This window comes from Protopterus annectens, chromosome 1.part2, assembly GCF_019279795.1.
Source record: "Protopterus annectens isolate FY-2018-M chromosome 1.part2, PAN1.0, whole genome shotgun sequence".
In the NCBI taxonomy this organism is placed as follows: domain Eukaryota; kingdom Metazoa; phylum Chordata; order Ceratodontiformes; family Protopteridae; genus Protopterus; species Protopterus annectens.
The window spans coordinates 859,054,698-859,080,031 of NC_056727.1; positions in this window are offsets into that span (position 1 = coordinate 859,054,698).

A 25,334-nucleotide genomic window follows, 5' to 3' on the forward strand; every position below is an offset into this window, starting at 1 on the left:
TTTTCAGCTATTAACATCTCTCTTCTTTCTACAGTCACCACTGGATACAGGATCACTGATGAACTGTGGCAGCATGCTCAGCAATAAGGAGAATATCTGGTATTTTGAAACAGACAAGACTGGCAAAGATTTTGTAGAACAGATATGAATATGGTATTGCATTGTTCTTTCACAATGTAGCTCACAGGAGCTGCTGTGCAAGTCCTTAGTGCAACAAAAGCACCCTCATCAATGTCCCAGCCATAGTGTAAGATGTACACATAAAACGAACAACACAAAGTTGGCACACATTCTGCTGTAAATTGGTAGCACTTGCACAGCACAAAATGATCTGCACAGATGAATAAAATATATACATGTACTACACTGTTAGCAGATTAACATTTTCAAACAACACTGCCACTTACGCTTGCCACTTATTGATCGGGTATGTGCATTTTTGGGGCTTTTGGATTCAGGATTTTCAACTTTGGGCATTTCTGTTTTCTTATTCTGTATGGGATCTCTCCAGAATTGCACACATCACTCTGCCTGTTGCCAAAAGAATTGGTTCAATCTGAAGCAGATTAACTTCCTTATCCCTACAGTCAAACCACTTTATTATGCCACCACTACATTTTGCTTGTCATAAGCGCTGCCCTCTCACATTTTTATGACTCACAACACCCACACCCAATAAACCTGAATCCTTTCTCTATCAGAAACAAAAATCTTATCTCCTTCTATCTGATATTCTAAAGAAAGGTTATTGCTACCTAATACAGAACTTTGTGTTTTCTACCATTGAATTAATGTGCAATGTCATACCATTATCCAGTTTTGACAAGCCCTTCTATGGAGTAATTTCTGCATCACAGACCATGCCACTTAACATTGTACGCAAATGGATTACTCATGCTCTCCACCAATACAGCACCGTCCAGCACATACATATAAAATAATTTTTTTCAACACAGCACAGTGTTTATTCTATATAAAATAAATTATGTCTGTAAAAATTTAAGATATGTCATTCTCTGATAAGCAAGAATATTGTTCATTTACATTAAAGCAAACTTCATTAATACTGCATTCTGCTCATGTGGAGACAGTGACAAACACTACTGTAACCAAATGAAAACTTCCCAACACTCAATACTCCAAGAAATTCTGAACTGAATAAACAGAACATTTTGAAAGTTGTGTATTCTTAAATTTATCAATAAGAAGTTTGTGGTATGCACAAAGTGTCATATTGGATTACAAATCGTAACTGTAACAAAGCATCAGATCCTATCAGAAATCGGTTTTAAGTTTTTCACCTTGGCAGCATCTTTACTTTGCTCTAGAGAAACTTTATGTCATATCATTGTCTAAAGAAAAAGGCTGAAAGAAAAGCAATTGATTTTACCTTATAATCTAATCCTTCTGAACAGTTGAAAACTACACAGTGTTTTCCCAGAGCCTATAAAAGAGAATAGAAAATATTTAAAATACTAAGAGCTATCAAAAGAACGTAATCAGTCTATACAGCATGAAACTCTATATAATTCAACAGATTAGTAAACACACAGACTCTAAAAAATACATACGTTTGGCTATGAGCATTTATAAAATTTAGCATCATATTTTGGCATACTAATAAAACTCTAATACATTTCTGAAAAGTCAATATCAGGCAAATGTGCTGCATTTTACTGCAGGATCATATTTGGTATGGCACTGATCTCATTATCTTCAAAGAAAATATGGCCTTAGCTATTGTTTTTGTCATTATATTTCTCTTTTGTTTAAAAGAACATTAAATATTTTCTGATTATGCATCCTTGCCTAAATGAGCAGACAACAATCATTTTATTCATTTAGACCAGCCATGCTTTATTTTGCTTTATAACACACATTCCATGGTGGTTGAGGTATTGCTCATTATAGGAAATGTTCCACTTACTGACCTTTATTTCCACCTTTCATTATTATTTTGTCTCTCTGCTACGTTTTACACTTCTTAGTGCATCTTTGCATTGCATTATGTTTATTATGTCAAATTTCCTTGTTTGAAAAATTTTATATGCAACTAGTCATTTACTTTTATAAACAGTTTTCCTTTCTTGATGACCATAACATTACATTATTTCATTTTTTTATTTTTTATAATGATTCATTTTAGCAGATTTTATTCAGTGAGGTTACACAACCATAATTGTTACATTGTTTTTTTTTTTATTAATTCAGTTCTCAAGTTTTACTAGATATTGCCATTTTAGTACTTAATGTTAGTGTCATGTGACTGAATGTAATTTAAAAGCCATTGTTGGTATTATTCAATGGTTCTGATTACATCCTGTTCATTGTCAAGGATGAAAGTGCCAAACCAATGCATGTTTTGTATGCCTAACTAAATTTACTGTTAAACTTATGTTTTCTACACTCTCCTGTGCTTTTATGGTTTTGAAACTCTTTGCAACCTTATCTAGTGGAAGCTATATGAGCCTTGTTCTGGGTTTGTGCTGTATTTTTTTGGCTGCACGGGCACATACTCTTTCTGCTTCCTTATTTCAGAAATAATCAAATGAGTGGTTTACGAAACTCCAACTATATAAAAACACTTAACAAGAAAAGAAGAGGTAGGGGTAAAATGTTACTAATTAGAAATACATTGCAGATTGCAGAGGTCACACCCTTAATTTGTAGGTACTGTCTGTACAAGATTTCTCTGTGCAGTTTTGAAGAGTTGCTGTGCAACTATTGAGTTAGTATATATAAAGCTGTTGGATAGATGCTTGGACCAACATGGGAAATGTATATGTTGGGAGGGGGCTTTTTGCAAAAAAAAAGATTATTTTGATCTCTGTAGTTAAGTTTCTGATCTCTGCAGTTAAGTTATATTGTTAATCAATAGTACAAAAAAACAGGAGTACAAAGCGACAGAACAGGATCAACATAGAATGATCTCCATACTGAACCAAAAACGCACAGCAAGCAGTATACACTTCATCAGGCTGAGCCAAAGTACAAAACAGGCAGTTTTCACTTCACCGATGAATAAATGCAGCCTCACATATGTAGGCACAAAGTAATCCACATTCGATGCAAAAGATAGATTTATTCAACAAGTAAATAAAAAATGGCAAGCGCTTTCACCCAACTGGGCTTCTTCAAGCCAATATAAAACAACACTTTTAAAAGAAACTATTTATACTGTGGAGATCTGACATCATTTCCTGTATTCCAGTTAATTAGTCAACAATTAAAAATTAAAGAGCAAGTAGTTCTTAGTCATTGCATGCTCATTAATTGACATCATAAACAGTATAAGGCTGATCCAATACCTCTAGAAATATATTAAAAACATAACTAAACTAAAAATGCAAGACAATATTATTAAAATACATAAACAATGCAGATCTATTATATACAAAATAAATAACACATATATGTATATATATATATATATATATATATATATATATATATATATATATATATATAAAAAACTAAATCCTAATTCGCCTGCCTTTTAACATAGGTCTAACGGGTACTCTATCGTTCAGACCTGGCTCCTTATCTGCCCTCAACCTAACAATCCATTTGGCTTCACACTGTTCAGTAAAATTGGTCACATCACCCCTTCTTATAGAGGGTGAGTTCACTTGTATAAAAAGAAACTTAAAAGCATGCTGTTCAGATGTCTCCATGACATGCTTGGAAAGGGCGTTCCTATCAGATCTAATACGAATATTGTATACATGCTCTCTTACCCTGTCTCGAAGCCTTCTGTCTGTCTTGCCCAAATAAAAGGCTGGGCAAGTCATACAGCGAGCTAAGTAAACTATATGTTCTGTATTACAATTGGCCTCAGCATAAAACTGGAAGCACTGTTGACTCACAGGGTGTACAAAAGTTGCAGTGCTATCTATAAAGCAACAAAAATTACATTTCCTACAAGGTCTAGTAATGGATTTAGCCTTATATATATCATGATTATTTCCATTGGGGTAACATAAAATCCTATGAAGGTTCATACGATTCTTATAAACAAACGTGGGCGTATCACCCACAATGTCACGAATCACTGGGTCAACAGTAAGAATACCCCAATGCTTAAAGTAGATATTTCTAATCTCATTAACATCCTGTGTATAATAGATAGAGACCCTAGTACTATCCTTGAGTTTCATTGTCCTCTCTGCTACACTGTCACTGTGTGTTGTCATAACATCCCTGCTCATAAAATATGGTGCTGCCCAATCTCTCCTCAGTGCGTCCACTCCACTGAAGCCTTCTCTAATGTCTTCTATACTATAAGCCCTATCAAGCAACTGGTCATGGAGGTTTGTCAACTCATTATGAAAACCAAGTTCAGTAGGATTAAGGTGGGAAACCTGCATTGCCTGTCCTCTCACTATATTCCTAAACACAAAGTTAGGATGCATACTGCCCCTGTGTAGTAAAGAATTTCTATAGCATGATTTACGATAGACCCCCGTGTTCAATAGTCCACATGGAAGTCTCTCAATAAATACATCCAAAAATGGAATTGATGCCAGTGAGGCACTCATGGTAAATTTTACGTATGGTACCAGGGAATTAACCTGTCCTAAGAAATCATCCAGGTCCTGTTTATCTGCCGTAAAGGTCATCTACAAACCTTACATAAAACCTAACATGTTTCTTGAAACTCTCCAGTTTAAATAGACTACACCTCTCTCAATCTGCCATCACTAGATTGGCGTAGCTATTGGCACATGAAGTGCCCATAGCTACACCATCTTTCTGAATGTAAGTCTTGTTATTAAATGTGAAAATGTTATGGGTCAGCACTATATTCAATAGCCCACATAGGGTGTCTATAGAGGATGCTAAAAAGTTCGAGTCTAATTCCAAACACCTGCATACACATTCACGGTTGGGAATCACAGTAAATAATGATTGAACATCCAAGGTGACTGGCTAGTATAGCAGATCTACAGGTAAAGATGACATATTGTCATATAACATCAAAAGAAATTGTTTCGTATCTTTTAAGATGTGACCATATGTATCGACAACTGGTCTAAGTCTACTTTCCAAATACAGGGAGATAGGCTCAGTTGCCCAACCTCGCCCTGCAATAATGGGTCTCATCGGCGGATGGGAAGGATGTTTATGGATTTTGGGCATACCCTGTATACTTGGAATTAATGGATTTTTAACCAGAAAAAATCCATATAACTGGTCATTAATCATCCCATTACTAATTAAACCCATCAAGGAGTTGGAGACCTCATTAATACACTTTTCTACATGGCTGGATAAAATCTGATCATAAAACTGGGGGTCTCTCAACATATTCTCCATACTCTCAACATAGTCACTATTATTCAACACCACCACTGGTCCCCCTTTGTCTGCTGGTCTAATGATCACATTACAGTCACTTCTTAACGTCTTTAAAGCTGTTCTCAGCCTCGGGTCTAAATTACCATACCATTTCCTGTGTCTATTGTTAAAACTGTTTTTATGTAGATCTTCCTCTACTAACTGAGAAAACGCATCAATTAACGGATGTAATCTGGGAACATATTCACTAGGTTTTCTTAAGAGTCCAACTCTGATCTATTTGTTCACTGTTACCAAAGTCAAATTTTAATTGCACATTATGGGCAAAAAACTTCACGTCCATAACTGAATCAGTGATATCACTTTTGACGGACAGTATAAATGTCAAGCCCCTATCTAGAACTTCAATTTCATCCTTAGCCAAGGGTCTATGGGAAATGTTCCAAACTAACGATTTGTGGTTTTCTCCCACATCTTTTTCAAGGTTGGGCCCATGTACTCCTCCTCTAACATTCTTCTCTTTTGTCTCCCCCTGTTCATGGATCTGTCCCTTCCTCCCCTCCTGAACTCTTGTATGGGGAAAGGGGCAGGTCCATCTAGTGCTGATGGTTTCTGACCAAACAAACTATTGGTCTTCTTTCTGACCGAGCCATCAGAGATGACTACAGCACTAGCTGGACAGGGCTGAATATTGGTATCTACATCCAACTCCAACCGGTCAGTATTGGCATCATCACTAGAACATTCAACAATCAACGCCACAATCTGAGGTTGTAAGGTATCACTCATAATACCCTCATTATGTACTAAAGCTGTCGGAACAACACTATTCCCAACATTACAGTGTGATGAAACACTCCCTGTCACAGATAACATGTCACTAGCAACACTCCCATTATTAACAACTTTAGTTACACTTTTTGTTTTCAACACATTTGGAACTGTTTTATCAAGTCCGTTTCTTTCAAAGTCTGTCCTCAGCCAAGTAAAGACATGGCCGTCCCTGAAATCAATGGTGCCTCTACGAATCTTGCTCTGCTTCTGCTCTAGCAGTTTCTTCTCAAACAGGTAGATGTTATCTAACAATTTATCAAAACTCTTATCAACAACAGCAGATGGAAAAGTGTCATAAACAAAATGCTGCTGTTCTTTAATACGAGCTCGCAGAGTGGCTTCTTCTGGATGAAAATATTCATTCAACAATGTCATGTATCATAAGCTAGTTTCAATGTTAATTTGTAGCCACTTATAAAGTAAATCTGGGAACAGAGTACCTGTAGTTGACATCTTTAGTATCCGTAGTCCCCTCGGAATAATTTTACGGCTGATACAAACTTCAAAATGCTGGCGCTGAAGCTGCATCCTCTTCAATTTCAAAAAATAAACCTCTAGTTGATTCATTAAGGTGGATAACCCACTACAATTGGCTATTGGTGCTGCATCATCTTTTGCACTACGTATCACATCATAGGCTAGTAACGGATTCTCTTCACCTGAGACGCAGTTCTCAAATCAGTTCAAATTCCAGACATTGTTCATAATGTTATCAGGATTGTAAGGTAACTTGACACTCTGTAACATAGGTTCTGCCATCACTATTGGGTAGCAAGGTAATAAAGTAGGCAATAAATCAAAAACTGCTACCCAAATGTGAGAACTCCTGTATAAAAATACGAAAACAGTAGTACAAAAAAACAGGTGTACAAAGCGACAGAACAGGATCCACATAGAATGATCTCCATACTGAACCAAAATGCACAGCAAGCAGTATACACTTCACCAGGCTGAGCCAAAGTACAAAACAGGCAGTTTTCACTTCACTGATGAATAAATGCAGTCTCACATATGTAGGCACAAAGTAATCCTCATTCGATGCAAAAGATAGATTGCTTGATGGGTTTACTTAGTAATGGGATGATTAATGACCAGTTATATGGATTTTTCTGGTTAAAAATCCATTCATTCCAAGTATACAGGGTATGCCCAATATCCATAAACATCCTTCCCATCCACCGATGAGACCCACTGTTGCAGGGCGAGGTTGGGCAACTGAGCCTATCTCCCTGTATTTGGAAAGTAACAGACTGAAGGGTAGTATCCACAAAAGTATCCGAGATGGAAGGCACGATATTAGATGAAATAATCCATTCAGTGGTGAGGTTAAAATAGGCAAATACATCCACAGGACTCCACAAATGATTGAAGCTCTTTATTATACGCAAGGCTAGCAAAGCAGATGGTTGTAACAAGCACTAAGAACCAAGTAACGTAAAACACTAAAACCAGCGTTTTTAAGCGATGCCTTGAACTTCCTCAGACATAATGCAGTTCAATTCAAACATTCTGTTTAAGTACCTAAATACTTAGGCACGCCCACTAGGTTAATTAATTACATCATTTCCCAAGCAGATTAATATATACACAACATGGGTTGCATTCAGAAACTGAGTAAGATAACCCAGTGTGGGATGCAGGAAACTTCAAAATATCTAATAATCACAAGTGTGTTTAACAGCCTTATATTAACATTAGATATTGAATGCATTTGACCTATGGCTGGCCTTATTTGGTCGTCCAAATGCTAAAAGAATGACAATAGTGCTATTAACCAAATTATTAACCTCACATTATTAAAAAGTAACAAGACATTATTCTACATTTATACATATAAAAAATCTAAAATGTACTAATAAAAATGTACTAATAAAAATTTAACTTTTAATATAAATCTTCTATACATCATACCCTACCTAAATTCAAACATATATATATGAATATATATCCGACATATATAAATCTAACAGGAACTTACCCTTCCATAGCTTATACCTTACTAACTACATTAATAGATAAGTTGAAAAAAGATAATTAATATTGGTAGGGTAGTGTATAAGCTTCAAAACTAAAATTAACCATGGACCTGGGTATACACCTTTAAAATACCACATACTATCCTAACTGAACTTGAAAATTTATCTCCACAAGCTGTTTAATTTTAATAATAGTAACCACATAGTCGAACAATCTCCATTATCCGACAAGTGTATTACTAACAGAAGATGACCCTTACGTAACCAATATCTTACAAATTACGTTAATGGGAGAAATTGGAAAGGGTTTATAAAACTCCTTTAGAAGAGCCGAGGGTTTGAACTTAAGACTTTACGGATCTCCGTTAAAAGGGGCTTGGATTGGAGCAAGAGATTTGGTTGGTGTGATTCGTGTTATTGTTCCTCCTTGCTGTATGACTTGCCCAGCTTTTTATGTGAGCAAGACAGACAGAAGGCTTCGAGACGGTAAGAGAGCATGTATACAATATTCGTATTAGATCTGATAGGAACACCCTTTCCAAGCATGTCTTGGAGGCATCTGAACAGCATGCTTTTAAGTTTCTTGTTATACAAGTGAACTCACCCTCTATAAGAAGGGATGATGTGACCAATTTTACTGAACAGTGTGAAGCCAAATGGATTGGTAGGTTGAGGGCAGATAAAGAGCCAGGTCTGAACGATAGAGTACCCATTAGACCTATGTTAAAAGGCAGGCAAATTAGGATTTAGTTTATATATATATATATATATATATATATATATATATATATATATATATATATATATATATATATATATATTTATTTATTTTGTATATAATAGATCTGCATTATTTATGTATTTTAATAATATTGTCTCGCATTTTTAGTTTAGTTATGTTTTTAATATATTTCTAGAGGTATTGGATCAGCCTTATACTGTTTATTATGTCAATTAATGATCATGCAATGACTAAGAACTACTTTCTCTTTAATTTTTAATTGTTGACTAATTAATTGGAATACAGGAAATGATGTCAGCTCTCCACAGTATAAATAGTTTCTTTCAAAAGTGTTTTATATTGGCTTGAAGAAGCCCGGTTGGGTGAAAGTGCTTGCCATTTCTTATTTACTTGTTGAATGAATCTATCTTTTGCATCGAATGAGGATTACTTTGTGCCTACATATGTGAGACTGCATTTATTCATCAGTGAAGTGAAAACTGCCTGTTTTGTACTTTGGCTCAGCCTGGTTCAGTACGGAGATCATTCTATGTGGATCCTGTTCTGTCACTTTGTACTCCTGTTTTTTTGTACTATTGTTTTCGTATTTTTATACAGGAGTTCTCACATTTGGGTAGCAGTTTTTGATATATTGTTAATCAGTTGAAATCAAGGAGTTTTGAGTGACTGTGCATTGATCATTCATAGGTGAAGCTTTATTCTAGTCCATAGTACCTCTAGGAATCTGACTATGGCTCTCAATGTAGCATGCCTAAAAGGACAGACCTGATAAAATAAGCATTTTATTTTGATAAAATAAGGCCTCTGCTAATATAAAAATCCATTTGTTCAAGTAGTAATTTTAAGAAATATTCAAAAATAGATTTAGAATAATGACTTAAGAGAAAGCATTTACTCATTCATGCCTACAGTACCAACGGTGCTGTGCTCTATTTCACACCTGTTGGGCTACTTGTGTGAGTTGATTTGACACAAACCTACGATACTTGAAAAGCAGACTACATAAAGCACTATTGCTAAAATACATTTAAGCTGCTTAAATGTGAGGACATTGTCTGAATTAAACAAAGCAAAAAAGATGCTCTACTTGTTTAATTTAAAACATATAAATGTAACTAGTGCAGAACTCTAGGAATCTGCTCTTCAGCATGCAGACCCTCAGGAATCTGGCACTTTATTAACTGAAAGGAAGATATAAATTAGTTAATATTCTTAGGATTCCATTACTGAACTTGTGGACCTGACAAATAAGACAGAAAGGAACAAGTGCCTTTAGGAATGAGCAGGCTTAAGGGGGATTGCATTTCCTTGCTATTGAGTGCAGCAGTTTTAAAATGAAATCATTCTTTAGAGAAAGAAAATACTTATACAAACAACTGTTGAGATTTCTGACCTTTTCTGATATCAGTAACTGATAAGTGGTGCCAAAATCATGGAGTGAAACTAAAAAACAACTACCATTTGTCAACATGTTTACATTTTGAATAAAATTAGTCAGGAACTGAACTTTCCATTTATCACGTCAAAGTTTTTTTTGTTTTAACATTGTAATTTTTTTATCAGATACAAAGAAAACATTTGCAAATTAAATACATTTGAATCATACCTCTCAACTGTCCAGATTTTCGCAGAATGTCCAGATTCTTGACTCACATGTTTGGTCTGTTCCTCATAAAATTTGTGTTTTTCTGGATTTAAGTGGCAAATCAGTAAGGACTAAATTCACTAAATAATGAAATACATTTGTTTTTCAGACTCCATATCATAGTTTCATAGTTTCATAGTATAGTACTAGGCTATCTGCCCTGGGGCATTTGTAAGCCTAGCCATAGTGATGTGGCTTTAGCCACCCCCTGAAATGGTACAAAAATGTACAGAATAAATCTAGAATACTGTGCCTCTGTCTAGTAGTGACACAATGAAGGTCCCCTTATATAATAGAATTAGTTTACTGTGCCCCTGTCTAGCAGTGACCCAGATGTGACACCTGGGGCAAATTTTCGATCTCCCATCCACTCATCAAGATTTCTCTTGAAGAGAGTCAGTGAGGGGCTCTGCCTAATATGAACTGGGATCCTGTTCCAAAGCATGGGAAGCCTTTGGGTTATGAATCTATCCCTCCAGCATGTCCTATTCATACTTGTGCCGAGGTTTAAGTCTTTAGCTCTTGTGGTCCTGATGAATTTGGATTTTTTGAGGTGGAGCATGTCCATCAAATCCTGATTGGACATGGCCTTGTACGTCAGGCAGAGATCACCCCTGAGCAGGCGGTATGCCACTGAATAGAGCTGAAGTTTCTTTAGTCTGGCGGAATAAGACATATGTTGGAGACCCTTGATCCTTTTGGTGAGGTACTTCTGTGGTCTCTCCAGCTGTTGCAAGTGCCAGGTGAGGTACATACCAAATGGGGCATTGTACTCAATCATGGGTCTGATGAGGGAGGAATACAGGGGTACAATGACATCCTTGGATCTGGATGTGAATCCCTTCATGATGAGGTGTGCAAGGTAGAATGTTTTTCTAATCACTTTGGCAATGTGGGTGTCAAATGAGAGACTGCTGTCTACTTGGGTCCCTATGTCTCTGATTACTTTTTCCGTACTCAGTGGGTTGCTGTCTATGTGATAATTTGTGGGTACTTTGTTTTTTCCAAAAGGGATGACTATACATTTTTTGGCATTTAGTTTAAGACCGTGACTACGGCACCAGTTGTCCGTTTCAGTGAGGCCTTTTTGTAGGATGTGTGTGTCAGCTGGTGTATTGACTATGGTGCCTAGTTTGCAGTCATCTGCGAACTTTGTCAGCCACAGCCCTCCCATGTTTGCTTTAACATCTGAGAAATAAATGCCGAACAAGAGGGGTCCCAGGATAGATCCCTGTGGGACACCACTTGTGACTGGCTTTGAGTCTGACATTGCTCCAGCGATTTTAACTTTATGGGTTCTGTCCTTTAGCCAGTTTGCAACCCATCTAGTGACATAGGGGTTTACTTTTAAGCTGTTTAGCTTATCTATGATGCCTGAGTGGGGTATTGTGTCGAAGGCCTTAGCCAAGTCCAGGTATGCTGTATGGACTGCTTTGCCCTCATCAATGGCTCTAGTGACTGTTTCAAAAAAGTCAACCAGGTTTAAAAGGCAGGATCTGCTCTTCACAAAGCCGAACTGGGTGGGGTCAAGTGTCTGTAGGTCCCCTATGTCTCTGTTTATGAGTTCCATAATGATTCTTTCCATAGCTTTGCAGACCAGGCTAGTTAAGCTATGGTAGTTTCCAGGGTCTGTAGAGGCACCCCCCTTGTGGAGTGGGACCACTGTTGCTGTACGCCAGTGTACAGGTACATAACCCGAAGTAAGGCTAAGGCTAAATAGCATTTTTATGTGTGGGTTTAGCTCCTCTTGGAGTTCATGTAACACGCACCCTGGGATACCGTCAGGTCCCATTGATGCTGTGTTTCTTGCTTTGTTTAGGGCGGTTCTCACTTGGACATCTGAGATGACAGGGAGATTACATTCAGGTGGGATAAGTATTTCTTCTTTTGGGGGTGAAGGAGGCGAGAAGTTTGCACTGAACCTGTCAGCCAGAATGTTAGCAATATCTGTGGGTTCAGTGTATTTTTTGTTGTTGTGAACCAACTCTGAGCATATCTGAGGGTTTCCGCCCAGGTTTCTAACATAGCTGAAGAAGGCTTTGTGGTTATCTTTAGTGTCCTTAGCGATTTTTCTCTCAAAGTTTGCCTTGGATGTTTTTATGAGAGAATGTAGTTTTCTGCTAATGTTGATCAGAGACGTCTTCCCTTCATGGGATTTCGCTCTGACGTGCAGTAGCTTCCTTCTTTTGTTATACAATTTGTTTATGGCTGAGATCCACCAGACAGGATGCTTACATTTGGTGGAGAGGGACTTGGATTTGTTTGGGATTGCATGATCCATGCATTCTTGGATATGTCCATAGAAAGCATTTGTGAAGGATTTGGCATTGCGGGATGTGGTATCCACTGGCACAGTGGGCTTAAAGGATACCATCTCCTTCTTAAGAAGAGTGAAGTCTGCTTTTGAGAAGTTTTTCACTGTGGTCTTTTGTGCTGGGGGTGGAGGTGGGATATGTATATCCAGGGTGATTAGTTTGTGGTCAGATCTCACTAGTGAGGGGTATACTTCCGGTGTGGAGCATTTTGGCCCCATGTTTATGATGATCAGGTCTAGTATATTATCTCCCCTAGTGATATCCATCAGAAAATGTATGGTAACACAGGACTTTTATTTTAGCAACTTTCTAAGTTTATAACAGCAATATTTAAAATTTGTACCTATTTTGGGCTTTGTCCCCCATTATTTTTCGCTTTGTCCAGATTTTTTGTGCTAAGAGGTTGAAAGGTATGATTTGAAGCTACTCTTAATATCCCGCATGCATTCCATCACTGACTTTGACTTCACTGACAGAATATAATTTCCAGTTAGATTATCTGTCATATAATTTTACAGTATTAGTTGTCACTACTTGTCAGATTAGTAGGTAGTAGAAGTCTGCCATATGGGTCATTCTAAAGCTTACTAACAGAGAAGAGGCCATAGTGTTCAATGAAGTACATTTTTCATATACTACTGATGAAAGCATTTTTGTTTTAGCATTAAAAAATCAAAGGAGGATTGCTCATTAACCTGTACACCTTGTGTATATCATTTGTAACCAATACAGATTTCATAAGCTTAGAAATAGAAGGTACTATGTCATTATAAACAGAGCTGACAAAAGACTTCTGAAATGGGTCAAAGGATGCCTCAGCTCACTACAACAAGTCTTCAAGTCATGGACATCACACCTACTGACCCCATTTCAATATGAACATTCTGATTTGTAGTTATAATTTCCTACGCAGGCATTCTTGCAATAAAAGTAATTCATCATTGGTTAATCAATATGGAATTGGCTGGAGAAAAAGAAAATTTCACAAAAAAAGTTAAACCACAAACCATAAAAAAAGCAAGAGCAAAAAATGAAAGCACAACTCCTGAAACAGAGGATACCGAACATAAATATTTATTTATAATTTTTATGCTCAATCTCGTCCACTTTAAGAGTTGTTTTCTGGTATACATAAAGAGACTTCCCCAAATATTTACATCTGTAAAGAAGAAGGTACATTTTGCCATGTTCCTTGGATGTGTATGTATTCATGCAAGTGTGCAATGGTAACACTGCAATCCATATACTTTTATAAATGCCTGTTTTATAAGACATTCCATAAATCAGATGCCAACATTAATTCCTATGCATTCATTTACAAGACAACAGCAATGTAAACAATGGAAAACAATACTGTGTTTAAATGAAATCAAGCATTTGTTTCTGAATATACATAAATTATTGCTGCTTTTTTACCACAATTACATTACTATAATATCTACTCAAGACATACCAAAGCCAAGTCTTTCACAGTCTCTGTTTTCCCTGTTCCAGCTGGACCAGCAGGAGAGCCTCCCAGGTGTAAATGTAATGCCCCTGTAAGTGTCAGCCAACAGCGGTCTGTGAGAGGTGTGATGACTAGGCGTGGAGAACAGCCTAGGTACTCATATCCATATGTAAAGGAGGCCTTAACTTGGATCACATAACAGATATTATTTGACTCCTGCCACTCATAACGTAGCTGTCTGAAAAAAATATATATAACAGAAGAAAAATTAACTCTGATATACAAATAAAGTATATATGTTACAGAAATCTTGCCAGAAAACAGGATACCTCTTTGATACCCACTGTCTTGAATGAAATCAGGATTAGAAACATAAAATCTGAGAGCTTGTAAATGCCAACAGGCCTAGCCTACCTGTATATAATGAATTCCTAATCAATAAGCATCAGGTCTTTATTAACTAACTGCCCATCTACTGTTTACCTCCAAAAAAGCTTTCTTATGGCCTTCAAATACATTATGGATTTTTTTACTGCCAAGATTCCCTTACTGCCTCTGGAAAGATTTGAAAGAAATACATTCCCAAACTTTTGTAGACCACTGTCTATCATCACAATATGTAATTTTTCTTCATTTCTTATTCAGCATATCTTTTTTCAAGGTTGTCTAATCATGGACTTGTGCATTAAACTGTTTGAAAGCTTCTGTTGTGTCTTGCATGTTTTATTTTCCTTGAGGTATACATATTACATTCAACAGCCCCTTTTTCTAGAAATGTTTGAGTACAGATGACTGTTTTAATAGGAACCTGCAGATCTGATAGCATGCAGATGTGTGTTTTTAGCATCCATAAAAACAAATGCATTTATTTATTTATTTATTTATTGATTTCCTTATTGCTTGTTTGTTAACCGGATGGGAAGGCTGGTGTATTTACCCCTTTCAGCCACAATTCGGACTCTGAGAGAAGTTGAAGAACATAATAGAACAGAAGTAAGCTTTACAATATAAATTCGGGAACAATACAATAGTTACAAATACTGTAGATTCATCAATGATGGTCTGTATGTGACAGTTGAGGGATCTGACAAAACTCTGACATGTCCAGGGCTTTGTAGTTGTAATACTAAAATGATAATGTATATAGCAATATGTACATTATGTCCAGCATTTTACATAGGTAAAATTATTAGGACTTTAAAAGAACACATATACGAACATGTTTATGAGATGAAAAAATCCAAATTAACCAACTCTATTTATAAGCACACACTCAAATGCCCTGGTTTTAACAATTTTTTATTTTTTTTTGTGATCGGCAGGGTTTACTTTTTAGAATGTGGAGGCAATGCTGAATTATTGTTAGAGCAAAAAGAGTTAAAATGGCAAATAAGACTGAATGCCACCACTACACCAAGACTTAATGAAATGCTTTCTCTTAATAGTATTCTGAAGTACAGATCTTTAATGTTAAGTTAATAATATTGTTATTATTTTAATTTTTTCTATGTCTCGTATATTTTAACATTTCTACTATGTGAATGTTTTTTAATTAGGATACTGTATACATGGTTTCTAGACCTGCTGACTTTTTGTTGCTTCTACTGTTTCTATTTTTGCCTATACTGTTACACTGGTTACGTTTTTTTATTTCTTTTTACTTGGCTGCCTTTTTATCATCTGTGTCATGGTTTGCTGGAGGAGTACAGTGGTGGTGTGCTGATTTAGGTTTCTTTTACAATACAATTGTCATGATTTGTATTAGAAACAAATAGACATTCAGTGTAAAGAAGCAAAGGAGAACATAGAAGAACTGAAGATAAGAAGGATATTATATACATCTAGTTATGTTAATACCACTGCATACAGTATAGTGGTGCACATCAATATTATTGGGAGAATATAGTCAATAGGTTGAATAGGTTGTCAGTTGTTAACAGTTCTCCCTAAAGCATCTGCACATGACTTCATTGTTGAAGTGAAAGTGTTTTAATTTCTTTTGGAAGGTGATGCTATGTAGCAGGTCCAAGATGTGAAAAAGCTTTTTCCCCTGTGGTAGATTTCAAGCTAGGCCATATAAGAGTGATCTCATCCTAGCTGCTCCTTAGGGAGTAAGCTTGTTCCCTAAAAGTAAATTTAGCTCTTAAAAGTGGACAGTTTCCTAACTTTAGTATTTTGAATAGAAGACAATTGAAAAGAAAAGAGGCCCTACCAGAAGCAGGAAACCATCAGTTTCCTTTTTGAGACTGCAATGGTGTGTAACTTAATAGCTTATTATAAAAAGCACAAATATTATCACAAAGACATACAATACATTTCATACCCTTTAGTACTTAAGAGTTATAGAATTTTCATAGGTTCAGAGGTTCATTAGGTAATTAGTAGGCTAATGGCACAACAGCCATTACAAGCCTAGCTAATAATACCCAAGATATGACAATAATATATCTCAATTCCACAGATATTGGATGGGGTAGTATCAGAGTAGTGGGTCTTTGGGTGTTGGAGCACTGCTTCATTTTACAAACTGCCTGTGTCCACAAGGGACATGGGTTGTATCCCAGGAGGGAATTTATGGTTCCTTATCCATTTATTCAAATTCTTTTTGAAAAGAATGATGGGCAAGCTTTGTTTTATGAAGATGGGAAGTTTATTCCATAGATTGGGTAGCCTTAGGGATATGAATCTGTCTCCCCAGCAAGTTCTGTTAGAGTCACAAATACGCTTCAGGTCCATGGAACATGTAACCCTCGTATCTTTTTTCTTGAAAATATGTAACATTTTCATCAGGGCTGGATGACAGAATGCCTTGTAGGTCAGGCATAAGTCACCTCTCAAGAAACGATATGAGACAGAGTAAAGGGATAGGGCCTTCAGTCTATCTGCATAAGACATGTGTCTTATGCTTTGTACTTTTTTATTGAGAAAACTCTGGGGTCACTCAAATTGGTGTAAGTGGCTAGGTACTTGCAGACAAGAGCATTGTACTCGATAATGGGTCCAGTGAGGGCAGAGTACAATGGCAATATGACTTTCTTTGACTTTGATACCATGCCTTTACTTATAAGTTGAGCCCACAGAAGGATTTCCTCACTACCCTAACTACCTGGTGGTCAAAGTTTAGGTTAAGATCTATTTGTGTTCGCAGGTCCCTCACTATTGGGTCTACATTTATGGCTGTGCTATCAATATTATAATTTGCAGGGATCTCTGATTTACCGTAGGGTATGATTACGCATTCTTTAGCATTCAGTCTCAGACCATGGTTTTGGCACCTGTCATGTATCAATTTTAGGCCTGTTTGTAGGATGTCAGCATTGTTTGGGGATTCAATGATTACTCCCAACTGACAGCTGTCGGCAAACTTGGTAAGCCAGAGGCCCCCAACTTTGACCTTCACTTCAGGGAAGTATATACCAAACAGGAGAGGTCTCAGCACTGAGCCCTGTGGGACACTGCTTGTAACAGGTTTCTTAATGGAAGTGGATTTATCTATCCAGACATGTGTCCTGTCGGTGAACCAGTTTGCTATCCATCTAATGATATAGGGGTTTAAGCCTAACTCAGTAAGTTTATCTCTGATCCTTGAGTGGGGGATTGTGTTGAAAGCTTTGGCTAGGTCTAGATAAGCAGTATGTCCCACTTTACCCTCATCTGTGGCCCTGGTGACTTTCTTGAAAGTCCACCTGAATGAGAAGGCAAGACCTCCCTTTGACAAAACCAAATTGAGAAAAGTTTGAAATGAACTTGTCCACCAGCAGGTTTTCTATAGTTTCAGGCTGGGTGTAAATGCTGCTGTTTACAATTAACTTGGAACATTGTTGTGCATTTCCCCTGAGGTTACAAATATAATTAAAAAAAGCCTTATGGTTATCTTTCACCTGGGAGGATATCTTTGTCTTGTGGTTTGTTTTGGCAGATTTGACCAGCTCTCTAATTTGTTTGCTTCTTTAGACTGGTAAGTGTCTTTTTGCACTGTTTTGTCTGTTACTTCTTTGCTTTGGAAAATATTTTTTCTTTTTATTGAACAGCCTACTTATCTTAGCGGTTTATTTTTGCCAGTAATCATAGGTTTGACTCGGACAGGTACTGACACCTCTATGCAGCTATGAATGTAGTTTTACACTGCTTTTTTGTACAGTACAGAGTAGGGCTCAGTGTCAACCGGGTTTAGAGGGGTTTGGAGGTTTAACAAGCTGTCACTTAGTTTCAGGTAAATGGCCTCAGCAAAGTTCTTAACAGGTTTGGCATTTGATGTGGGTTCTAGGATAGTTTAAATACTAAAGGAGATCATTTTGTGATCAGATCTTAGCAAGGAGGAGTTAATGCATGGGAGGAAGCAGCATTCCCCATGTTTGTGAGTACCAGATCTAGGATATTTGTGCCTCTAGTTGTGAAGCTAACTAGTTGCTCCAGGGTCTTTGCATTGATGAAATCCAAAAACTTCCAAGCAAGTGAATTATGGGTCGTATAAGTCTCCCAGTTTATGGAGGGGTAGTTGAAGTTACCATACGCATGGTGTTAGGCTGAATGTTTCGAGATTCTAGTAGCTTTAGGTACAAGGTGTGGCTTTCCAAACTCATGTTAGGGGATCTGTAGCTATCAAGGATATGACAGGGGGTTGTACCTATGGTTAGTTGGGAATGGAGCAGCTCAAGTGACCCATGTCATTGGACCAGTCTAGCAGTGTACTTGTCCTTTATAAGACTCTGCCTCCCTTTATTTTATCCTGAGCTGAGGGTGATCAAAATTTATGAAAGGCATTGTATCCTTTGATAGCCAGGATGTTTTCCATGGTGCTGAGCCACGTTCCTGTGACTGAACATATGTCTGCATTCTCCAAGGTGAGGAGTGCTTCCAGGGGGTGCAGTTTTTTTTTTATTTTAACTCCTAGCATTGATCAGCAGAACTTTTAGGTGGTAATGAGTGAGTTTTGTTATGTTGGAGGGTTTAACAACTTGGCACAGCCTAAAAAAGGCACTATGGGGATATATACATTTTTTACCAGTATCCATAAGCCAAGTGGTGACAAGTGCAAACCATCTTTGGCAAAGTATCATAGTTTGTCGATCATGTCTCCCTATGCTGATAGATACTGGATCCCCCGGTTGTGACATCAGTAATTAAGCCAATTGTTGAAGTCATCCATTTTTTGCTGGTACTGTGGCATTTTCATTGGTGAAGGTAGGATACTACTCAAGCCTAGAGTCATACTCACCTCGGGCACATATTCAGAAAGCTCCATCATGTCTGTCTAATGAGGTACGTCTTAGTTCATTTATGCCTACATGGACTATGACCGTACCATAATGGTACTTGTGGTTTAAAGACATAAGTGCATGCATGATCTGGCGGACCCTGGTTCCAAACCTACAGCTTACTGTGATCTTCTCTTTGTCTAGTCTGTTATGGGGGACACCAGTACATCTCACAATGGAATCTCCAATAACTAGAATGTTTGGCTGTGTGGTGTGTTGCCTTATGAGCTTGGAAGCGGGGCTACTATAATTTTCATAGTTATGTGTTTTGTGGAGTGCTGTCTTTTTTGAGTGTGAGCTGGGCCACTGAGAGATGCTTTTAGGAGGTTTTGGAGGTATGGGTAGATTACTTGTGAGTATCTCCACATTTGTAGATCTGTTTGTTTGTTCCTTAGTGTTGGAAGTGAGTGTTTTAGGTGCAACATTGACAACCTGGTTTGCATTTTTCATGTGTGTGTGTATTTGAGAGCATTGCCTTCAATGATATTATATATCTAAATCTCTCACACACTGTTTGTATGTTCTAAAATTAAATGGTTGTCGAGAACATGAAGCAGTTACTACATTGCCTCAGGATGCCCATATCCAGCAGTCTAGAAACAGAGATGACAGTGAAATGCCTATTCTTTTACCAGATTCTTAGTAGATGGGAAGGAGTAAGGGAGAGTCACTTAAAGGTCTAAGTGAGAGTGTTTAGTAGTATACTACAGGATGACCTGCAGTGGTGCTGCCCTCTGAACAAACCAGTACCTCTTCAAGCAGCAATGAACAGTGTGAGACTATGAGAGAGTTTCCTATAGAGGATTTCAATCTGGACAAGCTTGTGTATATACAAGGCATGGGTAAACTGCATTTGAGCGATAGGCTTTTATACCAGGAGTATGAAAGACTTTTACACAGTTAAGCCCTCAGATCAATCAGATAAACACACAATAAACCTTCCACCAGCACTTCCCTACTCAGATGGGTTGAATCACCCCTCTGCCCCCAGCAGAGTGCAGAATAAAACCCTGTTGATGTAAAACAAATGGGTTTTTGCTCAAGTGCAGTAAAAAGGAAGTTAAGTACTCACCGTAACATTCCATCTGAGTTGTCCATCTTCATATATCCTTGACTGATGGGTTCAGTTCTGAGAATCAGAACCATCTCAGCCATTTATACAGCTCGCGTAGGCCAAAAACTCTCAAACTTCAACCCTACCCACAATGCATTTCTCCTAGTTACCTCAAATCGAGTTTGCAGATTACAGCTAAACAGATATAAGAACGGGAAGCCTGATGATACCATATCTGCTATGTAAAGCAAGTCAAAACAAGGAGGTATAGTCCACTAAAGGAAATCTGAAAGGCCAGGGAAAGGAGGGAGGAGAGTCAAGGGTAAATGAAGATGGACAACTCAGATGGAAGTTGTCACTCTTCATTTTATCCTTGACCAATGGGACAGAGTCTCCAGCTACCTTAGATCTTGGGTGGACTCAAAAAAGGACATTCCTGAGAACCAATGAACCGAAGGATGTCCTTCACCTGGAGACCAGGTCTAATATGCAATGAATAATAAAGGAATGAGGAGAAGCCCAAGCTGCTGCCAAATGTTATCCATGGAAGCTCAAGATTGGAAAACTGCAGATGTAGTCATAGATCTTGTAGCATCATTTACCGGTCTAGGCAATTCAGTTTTCTTTTTGTTAAATAAAGGATCTACAATTTTTTACCCATCTGGCTGAGGTTACTTTGTTGACTGGTTTGCCAATTTTGGTACTTGAGAAAGAAACAAACAACTGGCCTGATTTTCGAGTATCCTTTGTTCTGTGCAGGTAAAACTTAACAGTCTGTGAACATCCAGTAAACGAAGGGAGTAATCTCCTTCATTGGAAAAGGTGGAAAAGAATACTGGGAGATTAACAGTCTGATTAATATTAGTGTCTGACAGTACCTTAGGAAGAAAGGAGGGATTTGTCCTTAAGTCAACTCTGTCATTATGAGAAATCAAGTATGGTGGCTTGCAAGACAAATCTTGAATTTCAGAAATCCTCCTGGCCTAAGCTATTGCTACAAGGAATAAGGTTTCCAAGATAAATATTTTAGGTCACATTTGGCAGAAGGTTCAAAGGAAGACTGAATAATGGACTGTAATACTAGGGTAAGATCCCAGGGAGGAATAGGATCCTTAAAGGGGGTTTTAACAAAAGAGTTCTTTTTAAAAATGCTTTACATAGTTCATGTGAAGCTAGGGAATTATCCCCAAAACCATTATGAAAATTAGAAATCGCTGCCAGCTGGATTTTAATAGTAGAGGAAGAGGCTCCTGCATTGAAAAGAGAGGATAAGAATTCTAAAATCTTTTCAATGGGCGGTGAAAGGGGTTCAATATTCCTTTTGTGGGACCAAAACGTAAATCTCTTCAATTTACTAGTATAGAGTTTTGCCTGGAAATTAATGCAGCTGGAGGAACCATGCTGTCAGCCTCAGGTTCGGGAGATTTGGGTGTATCAAGTCCTTTTGATAACAGAGGAGGTCTGGAGTTGGATCCAGAGTCCAAGATTCTTTAATCAAGTAAGGTCAAAGAAAGGGGAACCATATTTGTCGAGCCCAATAAGGGGCAATGAGGATCACTGTGCTCTTCAACCTTACGGCTTTCTGTGGGAATTTCAGAATTAAGGGAAATGGAGGGAATGTGTACAGAAGTCCAGGGACCAATTGTGTAGAACAGCATCCCTTGTGTTCAGGGTGAGGCGAAGAGATCGCAGCAAGGCTGGCCCCACTGACGAAAAGTCATTTCCATCACTCTTGAATTGAGGGACCACTTGTGAGGTAGAAGAACAGACCTGCTCAGTTTGTCTGCTATCACATTGGAGCTCCCTGGAATATGCACTGCTATCAGAAATAAACTGGAAAAAAATCACCCACTGCCGCACTCTGAGTGCTTCTCAACATAGAGGGTATGACTTGGTTCCTCCCTGGTTTGTTGCTGTATCAAACTACTGACATGTTGTCTGTTTGAATCACAATAGTTCCTAGAGGGAGAACAGTTTGAAAGGCTTGCAAGGCTAAAAGCACTGCTCTCATTTCTAGGACATTGATATGCATACTGGCCTCAATGGAAGACCAAGTGCCTTGGACAGTTTTCCCCAGATAATGCCCCGCCACCCCATTTGGGAGCCATCTGTGATCACTATGACGCTGGGTTGCTGTGGGACAAAGGGGTGGCCTAGAAAAACATCTTCCGAGTGCGTCCATCAAGCTAGATCTCTTCTGCAAAGTTTGGTGATCAAAATCTGATCCAACATAGGCTGGTGAAATACTGACCACTGAGATGCAGGTAGCCATTGAAGAATTCACATAAGAAATCTTGCTATGGGAACTAGAGTTAATGTCGCCATCACTGAACCTAGTGCTTGTAAGACTAGACAGGCAGGTACTTTCCTGCTGTGTTGTATCTTTCACACTTGTTCCCTGATTTTTTTGTAATCTCACTGGTGGAAGGGAGGCTATGAACATTCTTGTATTCTGTATTGCACCTATGAATTCTAAACTCTGGGTTGGAATCAGTTGAGATTTTTTTGTAATTCACAGTAATTCCTAAATTGGAAAAAGTCTGTAGAACGTAATCTCTTGCTACTATCAACAAATGCTTGGTCAGAGTGGTAATGAGACAGTCAGCTAAATATGGAAACACCAGGAATCCTTGCAGCCTCAAGTAAGCTGCTACTACTGCCATGCATTTGGTGAACACCCTGAGGGCTGTAGTGAGTCCAAAGGGCAGGACTCTGAGCTGATAGTGACTGGCTCACACCCTTTAGCAGAGGAGCCTTCATGAGCGTTTGTCCATTTTTATGCGGTAATACGCATCCTGAAGGTCCACTTGGGCACATCAAGTTGCCCATCCCCAAAAAAGGAAGAAAGGACTGTACCATGACAATCCAGAATTTTGTTTGCCAAATAGATTTGTTCCATAGGCTGAGATCCAACGTTGGTCTCCAGTCCCCTGTCTTCTTTGACACTATAAAGAATCTTGAGTAAGTTCCAGACTCTGGCTGGTCGGGTGGCACTTCTTGGATGACTCTTTTTTTCTAGAAGGCTTTGGATCTCTAAGACTGCTGGCTCCCTCTGACTGGGTGGAACATCAGGGATTCTATTGGAAATAGGAGGGGGAAGAGAAAACAGTATGACATAACCTCTGGATATAATCCTCCACACCCAAGTATCTGATGTGATTTCTAGCCAGGTGTTTGGTTGCAGGGATAAGCAACCTCTGACTGCTTCCAAAGGAAGGCAATCAGGACACTATTCAAGAATAATACTGATTGGGTTTTCTGGGATAGGAATCTCTGAAACCCAGATTTTATGGGCCACTTCTGCCACGTGAGCAGTGTCTTCTGTTAGAGTTCCCTCCTCTGCCCTAGGGGAAATTCTGTGACAAAGGGAGATACTACCAGCACAGCTGGCTGGAATTTTGTAAATAATTATATGTCATTTGTGACTATCAACATGATTTATATAAAATGCTTGCGTAATAACTATATTTGAACTGTATGTCATAAGTATATAAAACTGGTTTGTATAGACGTGTGTTAAAAAGGTATTTCATAAAGTGCTTGTACTTAAAACGTAACCACAGCGGGCCCTACTGGAAAAGAACAGAAATCTACTTTCACTATTGTAACTGCTTAAATGCATATGTTAACAGAGGAAATTGGAGTGAACTTCAGAAAAATAGCTGAAATTAAATTATTTTGGGGCAGTCGTATTAGGGAGCTTTCTGTATTGTCTTTAGGGTGAAATAATTACTAGTCTTGAAATGTGGATGAATGCAATTGTTTTATGACTTCCAGCATCTGCCAAAGATCTGAAATCTATGTATTTTCACAGGTAGATGCTAAATACTGCCAGTTCCCAGCAGTGGGGTTTCACATGGGATAAATAAAGATGGCAAGAAATGGTGTCATTCTGCAAGCTATTCCAGCAGGAATATTTAAGATATTAATTTGAGAGGTCAATTAGAGAGACAGAGCATTCTGTATTCGGTCTTGGACCTGACAAGAACCATTCAGTACATCTGCCTTGCTCTAATGAAGTAAGTTTCTAGGGTAAAGTAACACTTTTAGATACAGTCAGGAATATACTGGAGGTTAATTTAGATATTCGTCTGTATTTATTTGAGACTTTCCTGCAATGATGTTTTAAATATTTCCTGTGGTTTTGAACGCTGATGTCACTGTGAATATATACTGAGCATTTTCCCGTTCTTTTATTATTTATTATTAAATATATTTAAACCTTTCATTGTGGCTGATCTGTGTAGAGATATTTAAGTTTTGAGAGTACTTGCATATTTATTTGGTGACACTCTGTGGGCCACTCCTAATAGCCTTGCTCTTAGTCAAACTACCATTTGTATTAATACTAATATTACACAGTAAGATTGGACATCCTTTGTTGAGGGCTTTAAAGTAGCTGATAAGGAGATGACTGGTGGCAGTGGTAACTACCTTATAATCTGGGCAAAAGGGGGCCCTGTGTGTATATGTGTGTGTGTGTGTGTGTGTGTGTGTGTGTGTGTGTGTGTGTGTGTGTGTGTGTGTGTGTGTGTGTGTCTGTGTAAATCAAACCTCAAAGAGTGCATGTGTCACCTACTTGGGCAAGGACACAAAGCACTGGTTGGACAGAGAAGGTGCTGGTAGGTCTTGGCTTGGTCACTCAGCTGAGATCTCAACTCTATATCTGTGCCAGTGGATTGTCTTATTGGGGATCTGGAGAAAGAGGGAGAAACCAGCCCTGGACTGACTGTGGTCTCTGTGTGCTGTTAAGGAAAACTGAACT